The sequence below is a fragment of the Triticum aestivum genome, chromosome 1B, assembly GCF_018294505.1.
Source record: "Triticum aestivum cultivar Chinese Spring chromosome 1B, IWGSC CS RefSeq v2.1, whole genome shotgun sequence".
NCBI classification, from domain to species: Eukaryota; Viridiplantae; Streptophyta; class Magnoliopsida; order Poales; family Poaceae; genus Triticum; species Triticum aestivum.
In genome coordinates this window covers 685,476,747-685,501,169 of record NC_057795.1, presented here as the reverse complement: position 1 = coordinate 685,501,169, position 24,423 = coordinate 685,476,747, and the positions used below count along the sequence as shown (strand labels likewise).

The window sequence follows — 24,423 nt, the reverse complement described above, 5'->3', positions numbered from 1 at the left end:
GAGGCCCTTGTGGTAATAAATAAATAAATTAGCAGAGGCCCTGTTGGGTCAGCTTTGTTCTCATTCGAAGACGTCGAGCAAATTGCAGTCCAACAGCAAACTATATCATTAAATTCAAGTTTCACAGCCAAATATGAGTACAACTAAACAACAATGTCATCATGTTTTAGTCGTCATACAATCACCAAACACAAATCAGCGTGCATAACAATTGATGTTCTCACAGCAAAATACTAAACAACATGTTCATCAGGTTTCAGTTGTCATAGCAAACACAATTTCACATAGTAGATAAAAAACGTCTTTTGACAGGCAAATACGACAAAAGCAATGTAATCATCATCCGCAGGAGCAGCGTCAACATCCTCGCCATGTGTATCAGTCTGAATCGTAATTCCCCACAGTGTGATCTTCTTCTTCGTCCTCAACGTCCTCGAACGTTGGCTTCTTCTTGATCAACTCTTGTATGTCCACAGCACGACAGTCAATCTTTTCGCAGGCGTCATTGACGTGATGGTTCTCAAAGATATTATGAACATCTGTGTTATCTTGTACATCAGGAGCAGTGTAAGCATCATCTTGTTGTGCAACTTCATTAAACGAATTACTCTGTTCAAACCTTTGCAATACTCTCCAGTCATCGCTACATGCAAATGTGTCTTCGAAGAAAAATATCTTTGTTGCTTGATTTGCCAAAATAAAAGGCTCGTTGGTCTGGTACGCCGCCTTGACATTGATGGATTTGAAATAATCATCAGCTCTGGGTTTTGCGATCCTGGAAAACAGGTTATACCAACGACAGCACAATAGAACCACACACCGATGATCCTCGAAACTGGAGATATACTACAACTGAACCATGTCTGTTACGTTAGCATACATTTCAGTTGTTTCTTTGTCATACGTATCCGTGCTCATGATGGTACTGTTTTGTGTCTTCCTACCTTCGTCTCGTGCAAGGGTGTTGTAGCGCACATCTCCAACAACGCAAGATTCATAATGTCTTACCCGAGTATCAGGACCCATTGCTAGTGAGTAAAGGGCATCATCAACTGCCTGCCCATCCTCCTGCATATTCTTAACCTATGGTTAAAAAATAGACAAGCTGATCATCTTATGTACTCAATATATTAAAAAAACTGACAGTGCAATTCAAAAGCTTACATGGCTCTTGAACCATTTCGCAAATCCTGCCATAACCAGTTTTTCAATGTTTCTTGGATTTTGCGGTAGTAACTCCTTTTTGTAGATGCTGCACAACATAGTGATCGCGTCAAACATCTAAATATATAAGAATGTGTTGCAAGTTTAGTAGATTACGATGTATAAGATGCAATACTTAGCACTTACTTGATATAAGGTAGTATCTTAGGACAGTTATTCAACACATACCAAACCATTTTGTCCAAATCTTTAGGTTTGTCCTCTTGTCCACTCTTCCCTATAACTCGAACAGAATAATCGAAAGCATTGAGCCCGGGATTGTCTTCACCCACCTCTTTGCTAAGCTGATCAACTGTTTCAATGTATTTTGAGCAGAATGTCAACGCTTCTGTAGCAATGTAGGCCTCTGCAATGGAACCCTCGGGTCTAGCTCTGTTCCTAACATAGCCCTTGAAAGTGCCTAACCGCCTTTCAATAGGGTACATCCAGCCATACTGTACTAGACCTCTAAGTAGTGCCTCATCAGGTAGATGAACAGCCAAATGCACCATCACATCAAAGAAGGCTGGAGGATATATCTTCTCAAGGTTGCATAGGATATAGTTGGTATCTTGTCTCTAAGACGCTCCAAAGCATCTATCATGATATTTCTACTGTAGAGTTCCCTGAAGAATTGTCCCAACTCTGCAACTGCTCTGTATAAGTCAGGGCGGCCCAATCCTCTAAGGATAACAGGTAAAACCCTTTGAAGTAGGACGTGGCAGTCATGAGTTTTCAACCCTTGTACCTTGTTTCCATCTGCACTGACTCTCCTTTCAGGGTTGGAAGCAAATCCATGTGGGAATCTCACATGTGACAGGACCTCGCATAATTCTTTTCTTTTTACCTTGTCCAAGACGTACACAGCTGGTGCCATATCCCGTGGTTTACCTTCATCTTGCACCTGCAAATCCTGTCTGATACCCAGGTGTGTCAAATCAATCCTAGATTTTAAGGTATCTTCATCTTGCCTTCAATATTAAGAAGTGTGCCGATAATGTTGTCACATATATTTTTCTCGATGTGCATCACATCAAGATTATGCCGCAGATCCAAATCTTTGCAATACTCCCACAAAGTGGACCTGCGGGTAAACAATATCGGCCCAACTCTGCCCTGCCATGCTTCCTTTTCCCGCTATCATTACCAGGATGGTTTCCTGGTGTAATATGCCTGACCTTCTCTAGTTCCACTTGCAACTCATCGGCGGTGCGCCTCTTTGGCGCATCACGGTTTTCATGCTTTGCATTGAACACATGTCTTCGATATTTTCTAGGATGCGGCTTGTCCTTGGCAAGGAAACGCCGGTGTCCAATGTAATAGATCTTGCTAAGTATTGCGTATGATAGCGGATTCCTGACACAGCGAACACATGCATTGTAACCATGTGTCGTTCGCCCTGATATAGTGCCCAAAGCAGGATAATCATGGATGCACCAAATTATAACAGCACGCAGAAAGAAATCAGCTAGTGGGCTGCTATATAGGTCTCGAGTGAGAACACCCTTCCATAGCTGTTGAAGTTCCTCCACAAGAGGCTCCATGAACAAATCAAAATCCTTTCCAGGACTTTTTGGACCTGGGATGAGCAAGGCCATCATGTAGTTTGATTCTTTGGTGCAGACATTTGGAGGCATGTTGTAAGGGATAACAAGCACTAGCCACATGCTATATGTGGCGCTCTGGTGGCCAAATGGGTTAAATCCATCTGAAGCTAAGCCAAGTCTAATGTTTCTCGGGTCAGCAGCAAACTTTTTGTGTTTATGATTGAAGCTTTTCCACTCACTACCATGAGATGGATGGCTAATTACATTCTGATCTCTGTACTCCTGGTTCCTAGAATGCCACAGTACATCCTCTCTTATTTCAGCATCATGAAACAACCTCTGCAATCTTGGTATAATTGGAAAATGTCTTAGAACATTATGAGGAATCCTCTTCACAGCATCACCATCTTTCCATCTTGATGATTTGCGTTTCGGGCATTCACTTAAGTTGGCATAATCCTTCCGGAACAGAACACAATTATTCTTACAAACATGGATCATATCATATCCAATTCCAACTGCACGAAGGAAATTCTTCATTTTATATAGGTGTGTGGCAGCTCAGACGCATCTGGGAAAGATTTGCATAAAGCAGCCAACATCGCATCGAATGATTTGTTGGTCATCCGCTCAGATGTCTTCACCCGAAGAAAGGTGACCATAACTGAGAATACTGACAGCTTATTTCCTGGGGTGACAGCCACGTTGCATTGTTCCAACATGCGGGCCCACCGTTTTTCTTCTGCAGGTGAAAGTTCACGGAATGCACGCGCATTTCGTAGCATTGTTTCAATGTTGGTCAAACTCACTGGCTCCGCCACCACCACCTCCTCCTCCTCTTCCACCTGAGCATCAGGCAGATCAAGATGGTGATCTGCTGCTTCCACGTAGTCAATAACATTGACGTTCATAGTTTTACCATGATGAACCCACCTAGTATATGTGACCGACATCCCAGACAAGTGTAGATGATTTTGCACAGTTGACTGGGGTCTTGTAACTGAATTCATACAACTGCTACATGGGCAAAGCACATCTGGTTTCGAACCACCGTACTCAACTCTGATAAAGTTCATGAAGTTTTCAACCCCCTCGACATATGCAGCGGAGAATCTTCGAGCCGAAGTTGTCCAAGTCTTGTCCATCTGTTAGAAATACAAATTAGTTCTTCTACTAGATATTACATGAAAAACATATATGCTTTTTTATGAAGTCCAGAAAAAATACCTTGGTCGATGTCTAAACCTATGGCAAGATCTTTGGATGAGCAGATCTAAGTAACGAAATATATGTAAAGCTAATTCAGCAAACAGATTTGAGTGCTAAATTATGGCAGGCTGTTTCAGCAGTCAATGAGGCCGAGCACACAGCCATCAAACTATCGAAGGCCATCACAGCAACAAAGATCGAGTATAAAACAGTGTAGAGCTATTTCACCTAACAGATTGGCTACTAGACCATGCAATCTACGTCACAATAAATATATGGCATGATATTTTAGCAACTAATCGGCCTTGGCATGCCATCTCAGCTAAGCAGATTGAGTGCAGAACAGGACAAGGAAGCTTCTTAAGCAGAGCATATTGACTGTAAATTACTTCAGCAAACAGTGAGATTAACAGCGTCTATCAGCTAACATTCAGCGCTACACCGACATGCACGGGGCCTCAGTCTAGAATGCGTGTACCATGGGACAAGCTGACCGCCGTGCGCCTCGACACGAACGCCGCCAGTGGTGGCGGCGCTGACCGTCGTGCGCCTCCACAGAACGTCGCCAGTGGTGGTGGCGCGGCTAGAGGACGGCAGTCTACGGGAGCGTACTGTGGGAGCGAGAGGATCGCCGTGCGTCCCCTCGACGAACCGTGGCACCGACGTATCGGCGCGGCGGGGAGGGCGTCTTTGGCGGAGCGAATGCAGTAGAGGGGCACGGGGGGAGGGAGGTTTGGGGAATATTATTGGCTAGTTGGCCGAAGGGCGGTTGAATCTAGGATTTGGGGGAATTTTTGGGTGGAGGGGGGGAGGATTTTCGCGCGGTGGGCGGGGGGAGTTTGGCGCATGGTCGGTTTCTCCAAGTGCAGTCCCATGTGTCAGTGAAGAGGCAAGCCGAAGAGCATTCCATTTGTGTGAGCCGTGTGCAGGACCGAACGTGTGTGGGGTGCAGTGCGACCGCGACAGGGGTGTTGTGAGTGTACCGCATTTTTTCCTTTTAAACTAGGTGCTTCGCCCCTGATAAACCACAAGTAGAGGGGATCGATTGTAGCCTCTTTCGATAAGTAAGAGTGTCGAACCCAACGAGGAGCTAAAGGTAGAACAAATATTCCCTCAAGTTCTATCGACCACCGATACAACTCTACGCACGCTTGATGTTCGCTTTACCTAGAACAAGTATGAAACTAGAAGTACTTTGTAGGTATTGTTGGATAGGTTAGCAAGATAATAAAGAGCATGTAAATAAAAACTAGGGGCTGTTTAGATAAAGAAGCAACTAAGTTAGTTTTAGTGGAGAGCTTTTTGTCACGAGAAAGTTATTTGTCCCTAGGCAATCGATAACTAGACCGGTAATCACTATTGCAAATTTATTTGAGGGAGAGGCATAAGCTAACATACTTTCTCTTCTTGGATCATATGCACTTATGATTGGAACTCTAGCAAGCATCCGCAACTACTAAAGATCATTAAGGTAAAACCCAACCATAGCATTAAAGCATCAAGTCACCTTTATCCCATACAACAACAACCTACTTACTCGGGTCTGTGCTTCTGTCACTCACGCCAACCACCATAAGCAAATCATGAACATATTGCAAACCCTACAGCGAGGATCCCTCACGCTTGCGCGACAGGAAGAGCACCATAGGACAGCACCAATAATAAAACATGCAAGTCAAACCAATCATGATCATCAATTAACCCATAAGACAAAACGGATCTACTGAAACATCATAGGATAGCCATACATCATTGGGAAATAATATATAGGATGGAGCACCATGTTTAAGTAGAGATTACAACGGGTCAAAGAGGGGTTACACTGCTGCATAGAGGGGGGAAGTGTTGGTGATGAGGGCGGTGAAGTTGTTGGTGTAGATCGTAGTGATGATGATGGCCCCCGGCAGCGCTCCGGCGCCACCGAAAGCAAGGGGGAGAAAGCCCCCCTTCTTCTTCTTCTTCTTCTTCTTCTTCTTCCTTGACCTTCTCCCTAGATGGGAGAAGGGTTTCAACTCTGGTCCTTGGCTCCCATGGCATGGGAGGGGCGAGAGCCCCTCCGATATTGGATCTGTCTCTCTGTCTCTCTCTGCTTCTGTGTTCAGGATTCTGCCCTTTCACCGTTTCTTATATATCCGGAGATCCGTAACTTCGATTGGACTAAAACCTTCGCCCAAATTTTTCTCCGTAAATTAGCTTTCTTGCGGCAAAAGAAGAGCGTTAACCGCCTTACGCGGTGCCCACGAGGGTCAGGGGCGCGCCTGCCCCCTGGGGCGCGCCCCCCTGCATCGTGGCCCTCTCGGGCACCGTCTCGCGTTGGTTTTTCTTCCCAAAATTCACAAATATTCCAAAAATATTCTCCGTCCGTTTTAGCCCGTTTGGACTCCGTTTGATATGGGGTTTCTGCGAAACATAAAACTTGCAACAAATAGGAGCTGGCACTGGGCACTGGATCAATATGTTAGTCCCAAAAATAATATAAAAAGTTTCCAAAAGTATATGAAAGTTGTGGAATATTGGCATGGAACAATAAAAAATTATAGATACGACGGAGACGTATCAGCATCCCCAATCTTAATTCCTGCTCGTCCTCGAGTAGGTAAATGATAAAAAGACAATTTTTGATGTGGAATGCTACCTAGCATAATCTTGATCATGTAATCTAATCATGGCATGAATATTAAGACACGAGTGATTCAAAGCAATAATCTATCATTTAGCATAAAAACAATAATACTTCGAGCGTACTAATAAACCAATCATGTCTTTTCAAAACAACATGGCCAAAGAAAGTTATCCCTACAAAATCATATAGTCTGGCTATGCTCCATCTTCATCACACAAAATATTCAAATCATGCACAACCCCGATGAGAAGCCAAGCAATTGTTTCATACTTTTGACGTTCTCAAACCTTTTCAACTTTCATGCAATACATGAGCGTGAGCCATGGACATAGCACTATAGGTGGAATAGAATATGATGGTGGAGGTTGTGTGGAGAAGACAAAAAGGGAGAAAGTCTCACATCGACACGGCTAATAAACGGGCTATGGAGATGCCCATCAATTGATGTCAACGCGAGGAGTAGGGATTGCCATGCAACGGATGCACTAAGAGCTATAAGTGTATGAAAGCTCAAACTGGAAACTAAGTGGGTGTGCATCCAACTTGCTTTCTCATGAAGACCTCGGGCATTTGAGGAAGTCCATCATCGGAATATACAAGCCAAGTTCTATAATGAAAATTCCCACTAGTATATGAAAGTGATAACTCAAGAGACTCTCTATATGAAGAACATGGTGCTACTCTGAAGTATAAGTGTGGTAAAAGGATAGTAACATTGCCCCTTCTCTCTTTTTCTCTCATTTTTTTATTTTATCTTTTTTTATTTTTTGGTGGGCTTCTTTGGCCTCTTTTTTTTATTTGGGCTTCTTTGGCCTCTTTTATTTTTCATAAAATCCGGAGTCTCATCCCGACTTGTGGGGGAATCATAGTCTCCATCATCCTTTCCTCACTAGGGCAATGCTCTAATAATGATGATCATCACACTTCTATTTACTTACAACTCAATATTACAACTCTATACTAGAACAAAGATATGACTCTATATGAATGCCTCCGGTGGTGTACCGGGATGTGCAATGATCTAGCATAGCAAAGATATCAAAAAATGGACAAGCCATAAAAACACCATGCTAGCTATCTTATGATCATGCAAAGCAATATGACAATGAATGCTCAAGTCATGTATATGATGATGATGGAAGTTGCATGGCAATATATCTCGGAATGGCTATGGAAATGCCATGATAGTAGGTATGGTGGCTGTTTTGAGGATGATATAAGGAGGCTTATGTGTGATAGAGCGTATCGTATCACGGGGTTTGGATGCACCGGCGAAGTTTGCACCAACTCTCAAGGTGAGAAAGGGCAATGCACGGTACCAAAGAGGCTAGCAATGATGGAAGGGTGAGACTGCCTATAATCCATGGACTCAACATTAGTCATAAAGAACTCATATACTTATTGCAAAAATCTATTAGTCATCAAAACAGAGTACTACGTGCATGCTCCTAGGGGGATAGATTGATAGGAAAAGACCATCGCTCGTCCCCGACCGCCACTCATAAGGAAGACAATCAATAAATAAATCATGCTCCGACTTCATCACATAACGGTTCACCATACGTGCATGCTTCGGGAATCACAAACCTCAACACAAGTATTTCTACTAATCCACAACTACTCACTAGAATGACTCTAATATCACCACCTTTATATCGCAAAACTATTGCAAGGAATCAAACATATCATATTCAGTGATCTACAAGTTTATGTAGGATTTTATGACTAACCATGTGATTGACCAATTCCTATCATCTCTCTAAATAGATATAAGTGAAGCAAGAGAGTTTAATTCTTTCTACAAAAGATATGCCCACGCTCTAACAAATATAAGTGAAGCAAAAGAGCATTCTACAAATGGCAGTTTTCTATGTGAAGAGAAACAGCCAATCCAAACTTCAAATGATATAAGTGAAGCACATGAAGCATTCTATAAAGCAATACTCAAAAGATTTAAGTGAAGTGCAATGAGCATTCTATAAATCAACCAAGGACTATCTCATACTAGCATGGTGCATAAAAGAAAAATGAAAACTAAATGCAAAAGACGCTCCAAGATTCACACATATCACATGAATGAAATGAATCGAAAACATACCGATACTTTGTTGAAGAAAGAGGGGATGCCTTCCGGGGCATCCCCAAGATTAGACGCTTGAGTCTCCTTGAATATTTACTTGGGGTGCCTTGGGCATCCCCAAGCTTGAGCTCTTGCCTCTCTTCCTTTTCCTCATATCGAGACCTCCTCGATCAAACACTTCATCCACACAAAACTTAAACAGAAAACTCGGTAAGATCCGTTAGTATAATAAAGCAAATCACTACTCTAAGTACTGTTGCAAAAAAATTCATATTTTGTTTTTGCATTGTGTCTACTGTAATATCACTTCTCCATGGCTTAATCCACTGATAGAAATTGATAGTTTCATCAAAACAAGCAAACTATGCATCAAAAACAGAATCTGTCAAAAACAGAAGTGCTGTAGAAATCTGAAAATCCACCATACTTCTGGTACCCCAAAACTTCTACCAAACTTAGGAAAATTAAACATTTGTACAGCAAGACAGTGCAAAAAGAATCAGAACCGTTTGACGTTCCAGTAAAAAATGTAAAATCACGCACTACAGCCAAAGTTTCTGTCCTGCACCGTACAAACCAACAAGCATTGTAAACATCCTAAAGGCAAACCTTGGCACATTATTTTTATAATACAATGGAATTGTACAAGGAGATAATTATTTTTGACGAAAAGTTTCTGTAATTAAGATTCACAAAGTTTCCGGGAGCATGAACAAAGTTCAAGGAGCTCTCCCACTTCAACAATGCTTGTCTCTCACACTTTCACTTTCCTTTTTGAAAAGTTTTGGGTTCCCCTCTCTTTTTTGTTTTTAAAATTTATAAAAACACTCAATAGAAATAAATGACTCTCTAAAACTTCCGGGTTGTCTCCCTGGCAGCACTTTCTTTAAAGCCATTAAGTTAGGCATATAGTGCTCAAGTAATGGATCCACCCGGATCCCAAGGTATATCAAAGCCAATTTTAATTAACAATGATTTGTGATTTAGTAATGAGCACAAAGTGACATATATCATGCAACAACGAAGTCTAACTTTCTTCCTATGCATCAGCATGTCATAGAAGAACAATTCATGCACACATAGTAAAGGTCAATGCATAGTATAAGCAGTTTCTTGCAATTTTATCATATTGGAAACATAGAGAGGTGGAGATATAGTTCCTCTCTCATAATAATTGCAAGTAGGAGCAGCAAGCACATGCCTATCACATTCATCAAAATTATCATGTGCAATGGTAAAAGGCAACCCATCAATATAATCGTTAATAAGCACAAACTTCTTCGATATAGTGTAGTTTGGAGAATTCAAAAAGATAAGGACTGTCATGCATGGGTGCAATAGCAACAATTTCATGTTTAACATAAGGAACTATAGCAAGTTCATCTCCATAAGCATAATTCATATTGGCATCTTGGCCACAAGCATATCAAGCATCATCAAAAAGGGATATTTCAAGAGAATCAACGGGATCATAACAATCATCATAGCAATCATCCTTCGTTAAGCATGAAGGGGAATTAAACAATGTATGAGTTGAAGAGTTACTTTCATTAGAAGGTGGGCACGGGTAGCTAATTCGCTCTTCCTCCTTTTGTTCTTCGCTCTCCTCATCATCTTTTTCATCCAGTGAGCTCACAGTTTCAATAATTTCTTCTTCCATAGGCTCCTGCAAAATATTAGTCTCTTCTTGGACAGCGGAGACATCCTCAATAAATGTATCAATATCAGAATTAAATTCATAATTCTCATAGCAATATTAAGTATAGCAAAATTTTCAGGTCTGTAAACAGCATCATAAAGATTTTCGCGTGTTTTAAACAAAGATGCAATCTCATAAGCACCCATAAAAGCAACAAATTCTTCCATTTGTTCCACATCATAGTAATCATATATACCATTAGCATAAGAAGCCAAGGTTTTATTATCATTGAATTTGCATGAAAAGGAAATGTGTGGAGATTTCATCCTAGAGCAACAAGTATAATCATATCTCAAGCATAGTTCCCTAGCATACCAACACAACATGTAAATTTGATCCCATAATAGTTTTCCTTTTTGTGTCAAGCGATAATCCCTAAAGTATTCACGTTGATCCAACGTGTCTCCCATAACATAATTGAATGGGGTTTTCTCAGGATTATCAAAGTAGTACATAATTTCTTTCACATAACAAGCATCGAGGGTTTTAGGAGGTTCCCCATCTCCATGAGTAGCAAGTACACCTAATTTTTTTGGTATTTCGTGTTCCATATCCATAACTAAAGATAGAGAACAACTTAGAACAGCAAATAAAAATTACTTAGTGATAAAGCAAACAAGCACACATGAGAATATTCACCCCACGCTATGACTCCCCGGCAACGGCGCCAGAAAAAGGTCTTGATAACCCACAAGTATAGGGGATCAACTGTAGCCTCTTTCGATAAGTAAGAGTGTCGAACCCAACGAGGAGCTAAAGGTAAAACAAATATTCCCTCAAGTTCTATCGACCACCGATACAACTCTACGCACGTTTGACGTTCGCTTTACCTAGAACAAGTATGAAACTAGAAGTACTTTGTAGGTATTGTTGGATAGGTTTGCAAGATAATAAAGAACACGTAAATAAAAACTAGGGTCTGTTTAGATAAAGAAGCAACTAAGTTAGTTTTAGTGGAGAGCTTTTTGTCACAAGAAAGTTATTTGTCCCTAGGCAATCGATAACTAGACCGGTAATCAATATTGCAATTATTTGAGGGAGAGGCATAAGCTAACATACTTTCTCTTCTGGGATCATATGCACTTATGATTGGAACTCTAGCAAGCATCCGCAACTAGTAAAGATCATTAAGGTAAAACCCAACCATAGCATTAAAGCATCAAGTCCCCTTTATCCCATACACAAACAACCTACTTACTCGGGTCTGTGCTTCTGTCACTCACGCCACCCACCATAAGCAAATCATGAACATATTGCAAACCCTACACCAAGGATCCCTCACGCTTGCACAACACGGAGAGCACCATAGGTCAGCACCAACAATGAAACATGCAAGTCAAACCAATCACGATCATCAATTAACCCATAAGACAAAACAGATCTACTCAAACATCATAGGATAGCCATACATCATTGGGAAATAATGTATAGCATTGAGCACCATGTTTAAGTAGAGATTACAGCGGGTAAAAGAGGGGTTACACCGCTGCATAGAGGGGGAAAGTGTTGGTGATGAGGGCGGTGAAGTTGTTGGTGTAGATCGCGGTGATGATGATGGCCCCCGGCAGCGCTCCGGCGCCACCGGAAGCAAGGGGGAGAGAGCCCCCCTTCTTCTTCTTCTTCCTTGACCTTCTCCCTAGATGGGAGAAGGGTTTCCCCTCTGGTACTTTGCTCCCATGGCATGGGAGGGGCGAGAGCCCCTCCGAGATTGGATATGTCTCTCTGTCTCTCTCTGTTTCTGCGTTCTGGATTATGCCCTCTCACCGTTTCTTATATATCCGGAGATCCGTAACTCCGATTGGACTGAAACCTTCGCCCAGATTTTTCTCCGTATATTAGCTTTATTACGGCAAAAGAAGAGCATCAACTGCCTTATGGGGTGCCCACGAGGGTCAAGGGCATGCCTGCCCCCCCTGGGGCGCGCCCCCCTGCCTCGTGGCCCCCTCGGGCACCGTCTCGCGTTGGTTTTTCTTCCCAAAAATCACAAATATCCCAAAAATAGTCTCCGTCCATTTTTATCCCCTTTGGACTCTGTTTGATATGGGGTTTCTGCGAAACGTAAAACATGCAACAAACAGGAACTAGCACTGGGCACTAGATCAATATGTTAGTCCCAAAAATAATATAAAAAGTTGCCAAAAGTATATGAAAGTTGTAGAATATTGGCATGGAACAATCAAAAATTATAGATACGACAGAGGCGTATCAGCCCCCTCAAAAAAAACTTGTTGCTTCACGCGATCCATCGATACTAGTACTAGTAATACGGTAATCCCGACTAAAACAGCGGCCGGGTCTTTTCCCGCGCGATATGCTGGGAGGTTGGCTTAGTTGGTTTTTTTAGGACGAGTAATGCTACACCTACATAATCTCAGTTTCGTAATTAACGTAATGTGAAATGTGTGAGCTGTTGATTGTAGATTGGGGGGAGGGAGGAGCCCACCACCATGAAAATCAGGGGAGGAGAGAGAGAGGCAATTTACGTTAACCCTTTCGCAGGTTCCCGTAGATGTAGAAAGATGTGAAATGCGTGAATGTGTAGTAGACGTACTATTGGAGTGCCTAAGATAAATTGTGTATGTATAGATCATATGTGTTTATTTTACTTCGCATGTTAGCTTTGTCTCGGTTCAAAAAAACAGAGTTGGTGATGATGGTGTGCCTGTCATCCTGCAGTATTGGTCGTCCGATCTATATCTAACGGATAGGAAGGAAACTATGACAATTTACCCGCACTCCTCTCCACATTTGCAGATAAGGCCTTCCCTCGTTCATCCTTTTCTCCCATAAGATCTTGATCTTCCGTGCAATGCACGGGCATCTTGCTAGTACTCCTACAATATACTATATTATTGTGAAAGTTCATATACACCCGCCGAGATTAATGCAAACACGGTAGATTTTCATTACATTTTGAACTTTTATAGGACAGAAAAATAAAAGAAACCCGGCCCTAAACCTATTCTACGGCGGCGACCGACGTCCTCCATCTGCGATCTCTATGTACGGGGGCGGGGTTCAAGACCCGTGAAGTGAAGGTGCGGTCTCCGGCGAGAAAGAGTAGAACACGGGAAACGGACCGGCCAGTTGGCACACCATGCCCTGCCGCCTCCCATGCCCTACTCATCCTCGGAGGAGTCCCCGACCTCGGTGGTGCCGGACGTTGGACGGCGGCAAGTAGGACGCGTGGCTGACGGTGCTCCCGTCGTCGGCCGCCAGCGTGGCCACCGCTTGTGTGGTCGCGTCCGCGTCCGGCTACGCCGCTATTGCGTCGCGAGAGGCGACTTGAGCGAGGGCGGCGACCTCGAGCTTCATCCCTGAAGAGAAGCTCTCTCGCAGAGCATTCACGCTTGCGGTCATGGCGGATGTGGTGCCAGGTAGGAGGACGATGCGCTATGGTGTGGAGGTTAGCTGGGCGTTGCCGCTTTAAGTAGCGCATTCCGGTGAGGCCAAGCGTCCGGATGCGTCATTATGTCGCCGGAGTTGGTTCCTGGGGCACCGAGCCTCTTAATGACGGCATACGGACGGACAACAAGAATGCGGGCAGCTGGCGCCGGCTAGGAACGAACCACGCGACGGCGCGAGGGACGAGGGTTTTTGGTGTGCCAGGGTAGTCAGTTGCGGTCGTGGCAACGTTGGAGATGCCCTTTGCTCACATGCGATCCCCGCATGTCATTGAAAAAGCAAGACGACCCGACATGGTCTCAGGTCCTGAGGATGCAGTTGGCCGCGCTACACCACTCCGCGGATGCGTCGCGGCGCCCCGTGCATCCTCGACGAGTCGGGTGTTGGGGTGTGTTTGGATTGTGGCCAAAGTGCATCTTACCAAAATTTTGGACATGACCCAAAGATTGGTCTTTGTTTGGATGGTTGCCATTTTTTGGCATGCCAATGAACTCTAGCCAACTCTAGTTCATTTTTCTTGCCAATGTCGGCCAAATCGTGGGCAACCAAAACCTCAACCAAAATTTTGGCTACCCAATGCTTTGATGGGGCAACCTTGGGCACAAACCAAACATACTGTTGGTCGTGCCACAGCACTAACGCCACCCTCGGCACACTGAAACCGAACGTGTCTAGCGACGATGAGCGTGTCGCTCACCGCGGTCGCCGCGTCCAGAGGCGGTGCTGGAGATGTGCCACGTTGTTGTCCCCACGACCCACATGAACGGTTGTCGGTGGCAAGGAGGTCGTGGGCCAGCTCCTCCATTGGACTAGTCTGCGCTACGTCGTCCCGATGGGTGTGCCCCACATGTCGGTTTCCCTGTTTTCCCGGCCATATTCGAGCGTCAGTGCTCCGTGTTGCGCATTAGGCCTTTCACTATGTAGGCCAAGCGAGACAACTTATTGTTTATTTGAGCCGTTCAAGTATAATCATGTGGCGTTTGCTTATTTCTCATTCCTCTCCAACCCTCTTCTCCATCGATCATGTTGCCTCCGGTCGAGTCTCCCGCATGCCTCATTTGAACATTCCGCCGAGTATCATTCGCATGTGGGCCTAGACCATGCTTGTATTTCCAATGTTGTAATTTGTCCGACATGCATACAAACAAACGATTCGTTTAAAGTTTCACTTTGCCTCCACTACGTGTCGCTTCGCATCTTAGTTTTGACATCGCATTCGGTTCATGCCCCGACACATGTTGACGAGATCGATTTTATGTACGGGGAATGGAAAATCTTTTGTATGTAGCATGGCAAATGTTTGGTACATAGCATGGCAATTTTTATTTTTATCAGATGGCAAGTTTAAATTGTTCTTATAACAAAAAAAAATGAAGTTTGGAATTGCAAAAATGTCAAATTTTTGCAACTGAAAAAATGTCATGTTTTTTTCCATGGCGAAGAAACATAACCAAATTTTTTTGACATCAAGTTGACATGATGTATGTATAGGTGCCATGTCAAAAAAAACTATAGTAGATGAATACTATTTTATGGCAAAAATGTTAGGAAAATCCATAGTTCATGGCAATGTTAGACTAGTTTTGTATTGGTTGGATGGCATGTATAGAAAAATTCTTATAATATATTTTAAGATTTTTGCCATGGCAGAGGATCATAACCATTTTTTGCTATGGCGGTATTCTTTTTTACAAAAAAAAAATCCTCACCAATGAAAATTAGTTCTATGGAAAATTTAATTCCACATCCACGGCAAATTACTTTCCCTGACTATGGCAAGTTTTACATCCATGGCAAATTTAAATTTTGGAAATATGACAAATTGCACTGTCGTAGGATAGCTAGTTTTTGAAACCATGGTAAATTATAGTTTAAGATCCATGTCAAATATATTATCTATAACATGATAACTCCCTTTTTATTTTTTAAACATATGTTTGAAATCATTAATATGTGGTAGTTGGGCACGGAAAATTCTTTTTCTGTATAGCATGGCAAATGTTGTGTTTCTTATCTTGATCTTTTTTTTTTTGGCTCACCGGCTAGGGGCCCATATATTCGTCTTGCCGTGGATTCGAATTTAAGTACGTAGCACATTCAGCTGGGTTGGAAATTTTGGATTATGCAATCCACCCTCTATTCCTTTTTCTCCCGGTGCCACTCACAATCCACATAGTGAGGCTGTATTACAGAAAAAATCCATGTGACTAATCTTAAAAAAAAAAAACATGTGACTCACGAGCAATGCCGTTAAAATATGTTAGACCAAAGCACACATGTGTCGGTCCTGTGACATGATCGCTTTATACGTACATGTGGAGATCAAGTCTAACAAAATCATGTGGAGGTCTTGAACCAATTTTTTTCTTCATTTTTCTAGGGGATACATAGTTTTGGAAGGCCTGCGGCTATGGGGGCAGGAATTGCCCACCTAGGTGGATGTCTCGGCTAGCTTTTGATCGTATGTTTTTTTTTCGAAACGGAGGCAAGAATATTTGCCTCGTCGATTAATTAAGAAGAAGAGAATTGCCCAGTTAATTTACGGAAAACCAGACGAAAACCGATACAGACTCCCAAATGCGGACTACTCGCAAAGTAGGAAACACCAAAACCGCTTAAGCGGCCCTCTAAACAAACAACAACCGCAACCCTCAACACTTGAAGAACACAATGAAACTCCTAACAAGCATACTAACGAAAACTGACCACCCTTCATCATGAAACCACATACGCCTTTCGGATGGCGCCACACTTCTTGTTTTTCTTCTTCTTTGGTTTCTCCTTACTTGGCATCTTCTTTGCAAGGTCACTTGTCTTGCCAGATGTCGGCTGTTGAGCTTTTGATCGTATGTCGCTGCAGACTTGCAGAGACCGGGTGTACTTGATCATTTTGACGTTGATGTATTTCCCTCTATACGATTTTTGGTTTTTTGCCACCGGAGACGAAAACGAGCACCATTTTGTTCATGGGCCCTTTCCATGGCGCACCCGAGAGCAAGCGGACACGAACAACTCAGCTCACCTGATGGGTGGCTTTGCTTTGGCTCCTTCGTCCGTCGGTGACGATCCGAACAAAAGCCGTGCTGTTGTGAAACTCTGAAGTCCCCTGATTAGTTTGTCTCAAGTCCGGTTCTTCGTCAGAGATGGAGACAGGCCGCTGATGACGAGATGGGCCTGTTTCGTGTGAACGTTAGGCACAGCTCTCACTGGCACCCCTCTCAAATCTCAACTTACTCATTATTAACACATAAAATACATCTAGATACATCCATTTCAATGACAAGTATTTCCGGACGGAGGGAGTACGTACTAATAACGAACAAACTCAAGTATGGGCGGGTATTTTATATCAACTGGCTTCAAATACAAAGAGACAATTTACACATTAACACCTCTGAACGTTTTTACCCTCAAAATACAGACAGTATGGCATTGTTTTACTTTTACATACAGAAGAAGATATTCCTCTGCTGTTGGTTCTGACTCGCTACGCCTTTGTACCACCATCTCTCGACTGCCCTGTACACGGCTCCTTTCCATGGCTCGCACTCGCAGCAAAGCCAAAGCGACACGAACAACTAACTCACCTGATGCTGATGGCTCGCGTTCGCTCATTGGTCCGGCTCAAAGATAACAAGAGAACAAGGCAAAGGAAGCAGAGCTACAAGCAGAACAAAACAGAGGAAGCAGAGCAATGAACAGAGGAAGACAAGAAGAAGGAAAATCCAGCTTCGAGAAGCCGATCTCTGAGGGAGGAATTTGAGCTACAAAGTTTACGACAAATCGACCGGCAAGGCGGCAACACACACACACACACACACACACACACACACATGCAGGCAGCAGTCTGAATTGCTAACCATCTGCCATACGCAATCCACAGTGGCCATCACCCGACCATGTTCTACTCTACAGGGATATTGAAAAACTCAAAAAAGATGCGTGAAATACCTGTAGCATATTACAGCGAACTGCCAGCATATATACAACAACTATCACCCAGTACCACACAGAGAGAACGAATGAAGACAAACGGCTAGCTAGCACACGATCGACTGTATGCAAGTGCACCTATACCTACTCAGACAAGCTTGTTCTGCAGATAGTAGCATAGCAGGTCTCAGCACTGCCTTCTGCGGTTCTTCTATGACCTGCAATCGGTTTTTTCAGAGACTTCAGGCCCTCGACCGGCTTGCCTTCGCTTCCATAGCAACTTACAATACCGGGAAGCAAAACAAGACCTCGCACTGATGATTCCCTTCAAAGAGGGCAACTATGGATAGTGTCCATCTTCTCTATGTGCAGGAGCATCCTGCAATGGATCCACATGTTCAGCCAAAGAAGGATATATACTTGTAGAATTCAAGATGCAAAAATCAATTCCACAAACATACATACATACATACATACATAATAGCTATTTCCGGTACTGGCGCGTCCGAAGTGCAGGAATAGCATATTTCCAAGACTTTGGCACCCATAGTTGAGGCCCTGTACATAGAAAAATAAAACGTCAGGATATCTCTATAAAAATTAAATGCATCCAAGTCAAAATTACAGGAACATAGAAACAAACGAGAACATTCCCGCAAAAAAAACAAACAAATGAGAACAGGATACACATGTCACAACAATTTGTGTACACAGTGGCCACACAAGAAGAGCATAATTCCATCTCTATAGTGTATTAACTTCATCAAATTATACAAAATATAGATGTGGTCACATATGTGTACGCATATTTGTTAACGCATAAATGCAATAACCACTGGAACCAGGACATGGCCCATCTATTTAGGTAATACAAATTTGTAGGATCAAAATTAATGGCATGGCTACCTTCGATTTATTTCTATGATATAGTGCCTAACTTTGGATTATGGGTAAACTGCACCTCTACTTACTCGAGACATGAGAAAACTCTATGAACACTTCCTTGAATTAACAAACAGAAAAATATGGGTACCAAATGTGTTCCTAAAAGTGAAAGCATAAGCAGAGTAAACTGTAGGTCGCAAGGTGTGCAATTAGCAACACAATAGGCAAGGAAAGAAAAGAAACTAAATTTTGGTAATTGAAATTGAAAAGTACCTTCAAAAGGATCGATTAAACCAGCATCAGACAGATCCTTGAGTGCAAGGCTATGACACCGTCTTTGAAGGTGTCCATAAAGTGGTTTCATATTTAGAGCTGGGCAGTATTTAATTGGGATGACCTCAAGGGCTGAGTAGTTCCCAGTACTACCGGGTACAGATGCCAGATGTTTGCAGTTCAATATGACTAATCTACGCAGTAACGGTAGGTCACCCAAACAATCCAGTGACTCCAGTCCACTGCAATCCTTAATACTCAGACGTGTGAGTGCATCTAACTATGTTCGCACTGAACGAATCTTGTTACAGTAATGTATAGTTAAAGACATGAGACATGGAAAAGGATTAATTCTGGGTGAAGGCGACTGTTCTGGCATATTTTCGGATGCAAGGCCATCGCAGTGTTCCAACGATGCTATTGTATCGAAGTGTTGTAGACTCTCCAACTCTCTATCATCCTGCCCCAGTATGAACTCAAGATTACAACACTCATAAATGTTCAGAGTCGTGAGGGACAAGGGAAGAACGAAAAGCTCTGTCAAGTTCCCACAACCAGCTATATATAGGGCAGTTAGATTTGGCAGGAATTGATCCCTACCTCGAGTACGGCATCCTTTCACCTGGGCGGGGCCTATTAGCTTGCTGCAATTTCGAATTATCATACTATGCAATGATACCAAGCTTCGAAACTCTTCTGCAGGCCAGTAGATGAGCGTATCAAAAGAACTAATATGCAACCTCACAAGCTGACCAAACCATTTCCAGACCCCACCTGCTGACTGCAATAGACTTGATGAGAACAAAAAGCTGCAACCAGTCAAATTCATGACGGAAAGAGACACTTCATGATCTTGGTCAAGCTTCGGTGTTGGTGTTGCTTCTGTATCGCTGACAGATAGGTATAACCCAGACAAGTAAGGCATGTAATTGGATCTTAACACTAATAAGGATAGTTGAGCCTTGTCTTCTGCTAGCACTATAACTTTGAGTTTTGGTGCTTCAGGTAGAGTTGTCAGCTTTGGGCAGTTCACAATTACAACATTGTCAAGTATAGGAAATGTTAATTCCTCTCCTTCGGTTGCCGCCCATCTCTCAAAAGCATCCAAATTTTCCAAACTGAGATTTTTTAATGCTGGAAACGCTGCAGATGAATTGTGACTACATAGGCTCTGCAATTTGTTCAACCTTTTTAAAACAAGAACTTCAAGAGCCTTAAATTGGCCGAATTGTGGAAATTCCTCACACATTGTACAACCATCTAGGTGGAGCCTAGTCAAATGCTGCAGAAAAGTAAGACTTGTCATCCATGTTGGGAAACCAGTACCTCCATATGAAGATATTCCTAGAAACTCCAGCATAGCATGAGGTTTAAGAGCATCAAGCACACTCCTATGCTGGTCCAGTACGTCAGTCGTATGATCACTCCATTTAAGAGATAAATGAGTGAGTTTCTCCTTATTTCCAAGATTGGATGCTTTAGCATGCTCTTCAGTTACATATTCAAGAGAAGAAAGCTCCAATTCACCACCAAGATTTAAGTCCTGTAGTTCTCTAATAGTACTACAATCAGGACTAGAGCCCGTCACAAAATATGTTAGAGTCTGAAGAGAAGTAAGTTGCCCGAGGTCTGGAGGCATGCACTCCAATGATGTGCATCCATTAGTATATAGGTGACAGAGATTTGTCATATACTTCATATCCTTTGGAAGTCAACCAAGTCTCGTGCAATATGAAAGTTTAAGAGTCTGTAGATTATACAATGTGCTTATTTCCTTGGGAAGATATTTGATAGAACTGTTTGTGAGATCAAGATACCTCAGGTGATGTAAGTTCCTTGGTTGAAGTGGAAGTTCTCTCAAATTACAGAGTTGCAGTGCTCGCATATGATTGTACTTCGATAATGGTGGTGCTGAGCCTGTGCTCCATGCATTATGCAACAGTGTCTGAAGAGCTGAAGACTGTTTCTTCAGATAATCATGCAAAAGGGTTCCGCTGAACCCAGATGAAGTGAACAGGTGACGAGTTGGGCCTGCTGACAACAGCTCCTTTTGATTAGGCCAATCAACTATAGTAAGACAATCTTTTCCCATAACAGACAAGGCAATGTCATGCATAAGATCATGTATGTTGCATACTGTTCTAGTTCTAGAACGGTTCTCGTTCTCTTCTCTTGGACGAGGGGTTCGCTTGACATCTTGAAAAAATGACCTCCAAGTTAGCTCGGCGAAAATTTCTCTGCCTACCTTTTCAAGATTGTCATCTTCCTTCACTGGTATGAAATCATGTGCCATCCATAGCTGGATTAACATTTCCACGTCAATCTCATAATCTTTTGGAAATACAGCACAAAAGGCAAAGCACTGTTTCAAGTGCGATGGCAAGTCATCATAGCTGAGCTTGAGTATAAGTAAAGTTTCTGTCTTTGCATTGCAACTGTTGCTTCTGGTTAGTACGTTCACCCATTCTTTCATGCTAGTCTTCGTCTCAGCATAGATCCGAAGGCTTTGGCAGCTAAAGGAGAGCCCCCACATCTGTCCAGAATTTTTTCCACCATGTCACTTAGCTCAGCAGCATTTGGCTTTTGCGAACAGAATGCTCTATTCTCAAATATTTCCTTCAGAAATACTTTAGATAGCTTTCCGAGATTATGACTATCATCAATACACATCTTCATAATTTGAGCTACTTTTTCTTTACGAGTGGTCATCAGTACTGCACTACCCTTGCCACCATACTTCAGGCAGGTCCTGAGTTTTTCCCACTTGTCACCATCTTCATTCCATACATCATCCAACACAATAAGGTATCTCTTCCCACTTACTTCATTCTGAAGGTCCTGCAATGCCTTGTCACGATCTTTCTCACGGGTCTGACAGATGCAGTTTGCAATCTTAACAACGTCAAAATCATCTGACACACAACTCCACCTCCGGAGCTGGAAATACTCCTTGATTGCAGTGTCGTTGTAGACAAGCTGAGCGAAGGTGGTCTTGCCCAGCCCACCCATTCCAACAATAGGAAGGACAATGAGATCCCTCCCAACGCTAGCTTGATCAATCAATATACTCACGATCTTTTTCTTCTCTTCATCTCTGGACCTACTAACAATATCCCTGTCGGAGTCGATTAGTATCGAATCCGTGATACGCCACTGCTTGGATGGTGGGGCTTGCTGCAGGTGTTGGAATCCAAAGTCATTCATCTCTGTGACAAGGACCTCAATGGCGCGCACAATCCTGCACAACTTCTTTCCCATCCTGTAACGAAACACAATGGGGTTGTGCGCAGGGAACAGGCTTACCATATCAAAGCCAAGCTTCTTGTAGTGCCCTTTCTCCTTGGCGTCGCGCCGGAGAGCCTCGTACTTCAACTCATCGAAGACATCATTCGCCTCGCAGGCCACCTTCTTGAGTGCTTTGAGCCAAGCGCTTGCTCCAGGTCGATAAGCTCCTTTCTCCTCCGCATCTTCCATGATGTCCAAGATGGCTGGCAGCTTCCGCTCCAGGATCTCACGTTGCTCCTCCATGCCATCCATCACCTTGTAGCGCTGCAGAAGGTAGCTGGACACCTTGTCCTTCAGCATGGAGATCAGCGGCCCAACTGCATACTCAGCCATGGTTGCTCCCAACTCACACCGCATAGACACAGGGAATACAAGCGCTATGCAGAAGAGAAATGGTATATGGGTGTTGTGCATGCACAGATCTGCATCAAGGACAACTGGTGAGCAAGTGTTGACTGAATTTCCCAGGAAGGGGGAGGCGGTGAGCGCAAGAAAATCCTAGCATAAGGCAAGACCTGCTCTGTCTTTCAGCCAACCTGGATGTGGATTCCAATTTAATAGCTCGCTCAGCTGTGCTCTGCGTTGGTTATTTCTACCTTGTATTCATAAGTATTCCTTGGTGCTCCTTGTAAACTACGACAGATTATTTTGCTGTCGACGTTAGTCATGGACTCATGTGAGAAGTTGCGTGCAGCTCATTTAATGGAACAATTGGAAAATATAGAAGCAGAACAGATGGGTTAATACTTGAGAGAAACTGAGGAAGTTAAGAGATAAGAACTTTGAGATTAGTATTGCTGTGTGAGTGAGTGTTATGTTCTAAGAGGGGTCTAATTTGATACAGTAATGAAGACCAGTCTTATATGATTTTCATTTCATGAGCAGTATGGGTGGTCTGGGAGATTAAGGCCATAGCATCTCTGGTAGCAATACCAAAAACTGTAACTGCTTACTCAAGTTAGAGTGGTCTCTTCTTTTTCTGAGCGGGAGCGGGAGCTTTGTGTTGTCTCTGAACCTTTGTTCTCAGTGTTCTAGCGCAAGAATGCCAAATGCGCACAGCACATACTGAATGATGTCATTAAGGTAAGGTACCTGTACGTCCCTCTGAGTCTCAGGGGCATTTCGTCGAGCACATGGAGTGCACTCCGTTGCCCGCACACCAAAGAGCAGAGCGCGCACCTTTCTGCAGAGAGGCTCGCACCTTTCCGACCGCAGAGTCAGAGGAATCTCGCGGGGGTCCGGCCGGGAGGGGTGGAGCTTATCGGGTGGCGCGGTGTAGCCGCCCCCCGTGAGCCCCAGGCATGTCGGCCGGCCGAGAAGTCCTCACTGTGGAGAGTGGAAACCTGGACATGTGCGAAAAGCGTTTTTTTTTCTAACTAGTACCGTGGATTCAGATTAGAGATAAATATACCCACGGTCACTGTAATTGCGTTGAAAGCACAATACGGCCACCCAACTTTGAAATACGCTCGCTATGGTCACTGAATACGACGGAACGTGAAAATACGGTCACTGTATGTGGTGCATACACGCTGTTTGACCACGTGTTGACCGCTCATTGGGGACAGGTGGCGAGCCGGGGCGACGCGGCTGTGGAAATAAGCAAAAAAGCCCTCGGGCGACGCCGCATCCCCCATTCATCCCTCCACCACTCCACCTGCCTGTTCGTCTTCGTCGATAGAGAAAGGGGGAGCTGCATAGGTGACGCCGCCCCGCGATCATCGGAGGATTGGGGAGGCGACGGCCCGATTTCGTGCGTGGTTGAGGAGGCACCGCCGCCGCGCGCCTTCGCCACCCGTGGGAGGCGGCGTCGATGTCTCCTGTTCGTCATGCAGAAGGGGCGGCGGCCCCTGTGTACAGTAAGTCCCCTAATATGAAGAATCCCCCTTTTTTGCCGTTTTGATGTTCAAAAACCCTCTTTTTCGGCCCGCATTGCCCTACTAGATGTTTTGTAGTTGGTAGATAGGCCGAATTCTGCTAGGGTTTTCGCATGGGATTTGGGGGTACCGGAATTGGGGCTTAGGGTTTTAGATGTTCAAATAAATTGATGCTGATGTGGAGATTTATGTCGATTCTGATGTATGTTGTACATGTGTTGCTGTGTCAGGTCGTCGAAGCAGCAATTTCTCTGTGAAGATCAATCATGGTGGATTTTTTGTTGGGCATGGAACGAACCGTGCTTATGTCAATGGCCGTTCCATTTGGTATGATCATGTGGAGAAGGTAACTTGGTCACCAATTTTAGTTGAAAGTCTAGTTGAGGAAATAGGCTATGAGATGG

The 24,423-nt window shown here is 43.6% G+C and overlaps 1 long non-coding RNA gene across 1 annotated transcript; it reads right to left on the bottom strand.

The window, feature by feature from the left end:
- Positions 1-17,480: 17,480 nt before the first annotated feature.
- Positions 17,481-23,508, bottom strand: LOC123149255 (uncharacterized). Its single transcript, XR_006474549.1, has 3 exons — positions 23,235-23,508; positions 18,177-18,257; positions 17,481-18,078 (listed from the first exon to the last, which is right to left on the bottom strand). It is a non-coding gene; the product is annotated as an uncharacterized lncRNA (long non-coding RNA).
- Positions 23,509-24,423: the final 915 nt, after the last annotated feature.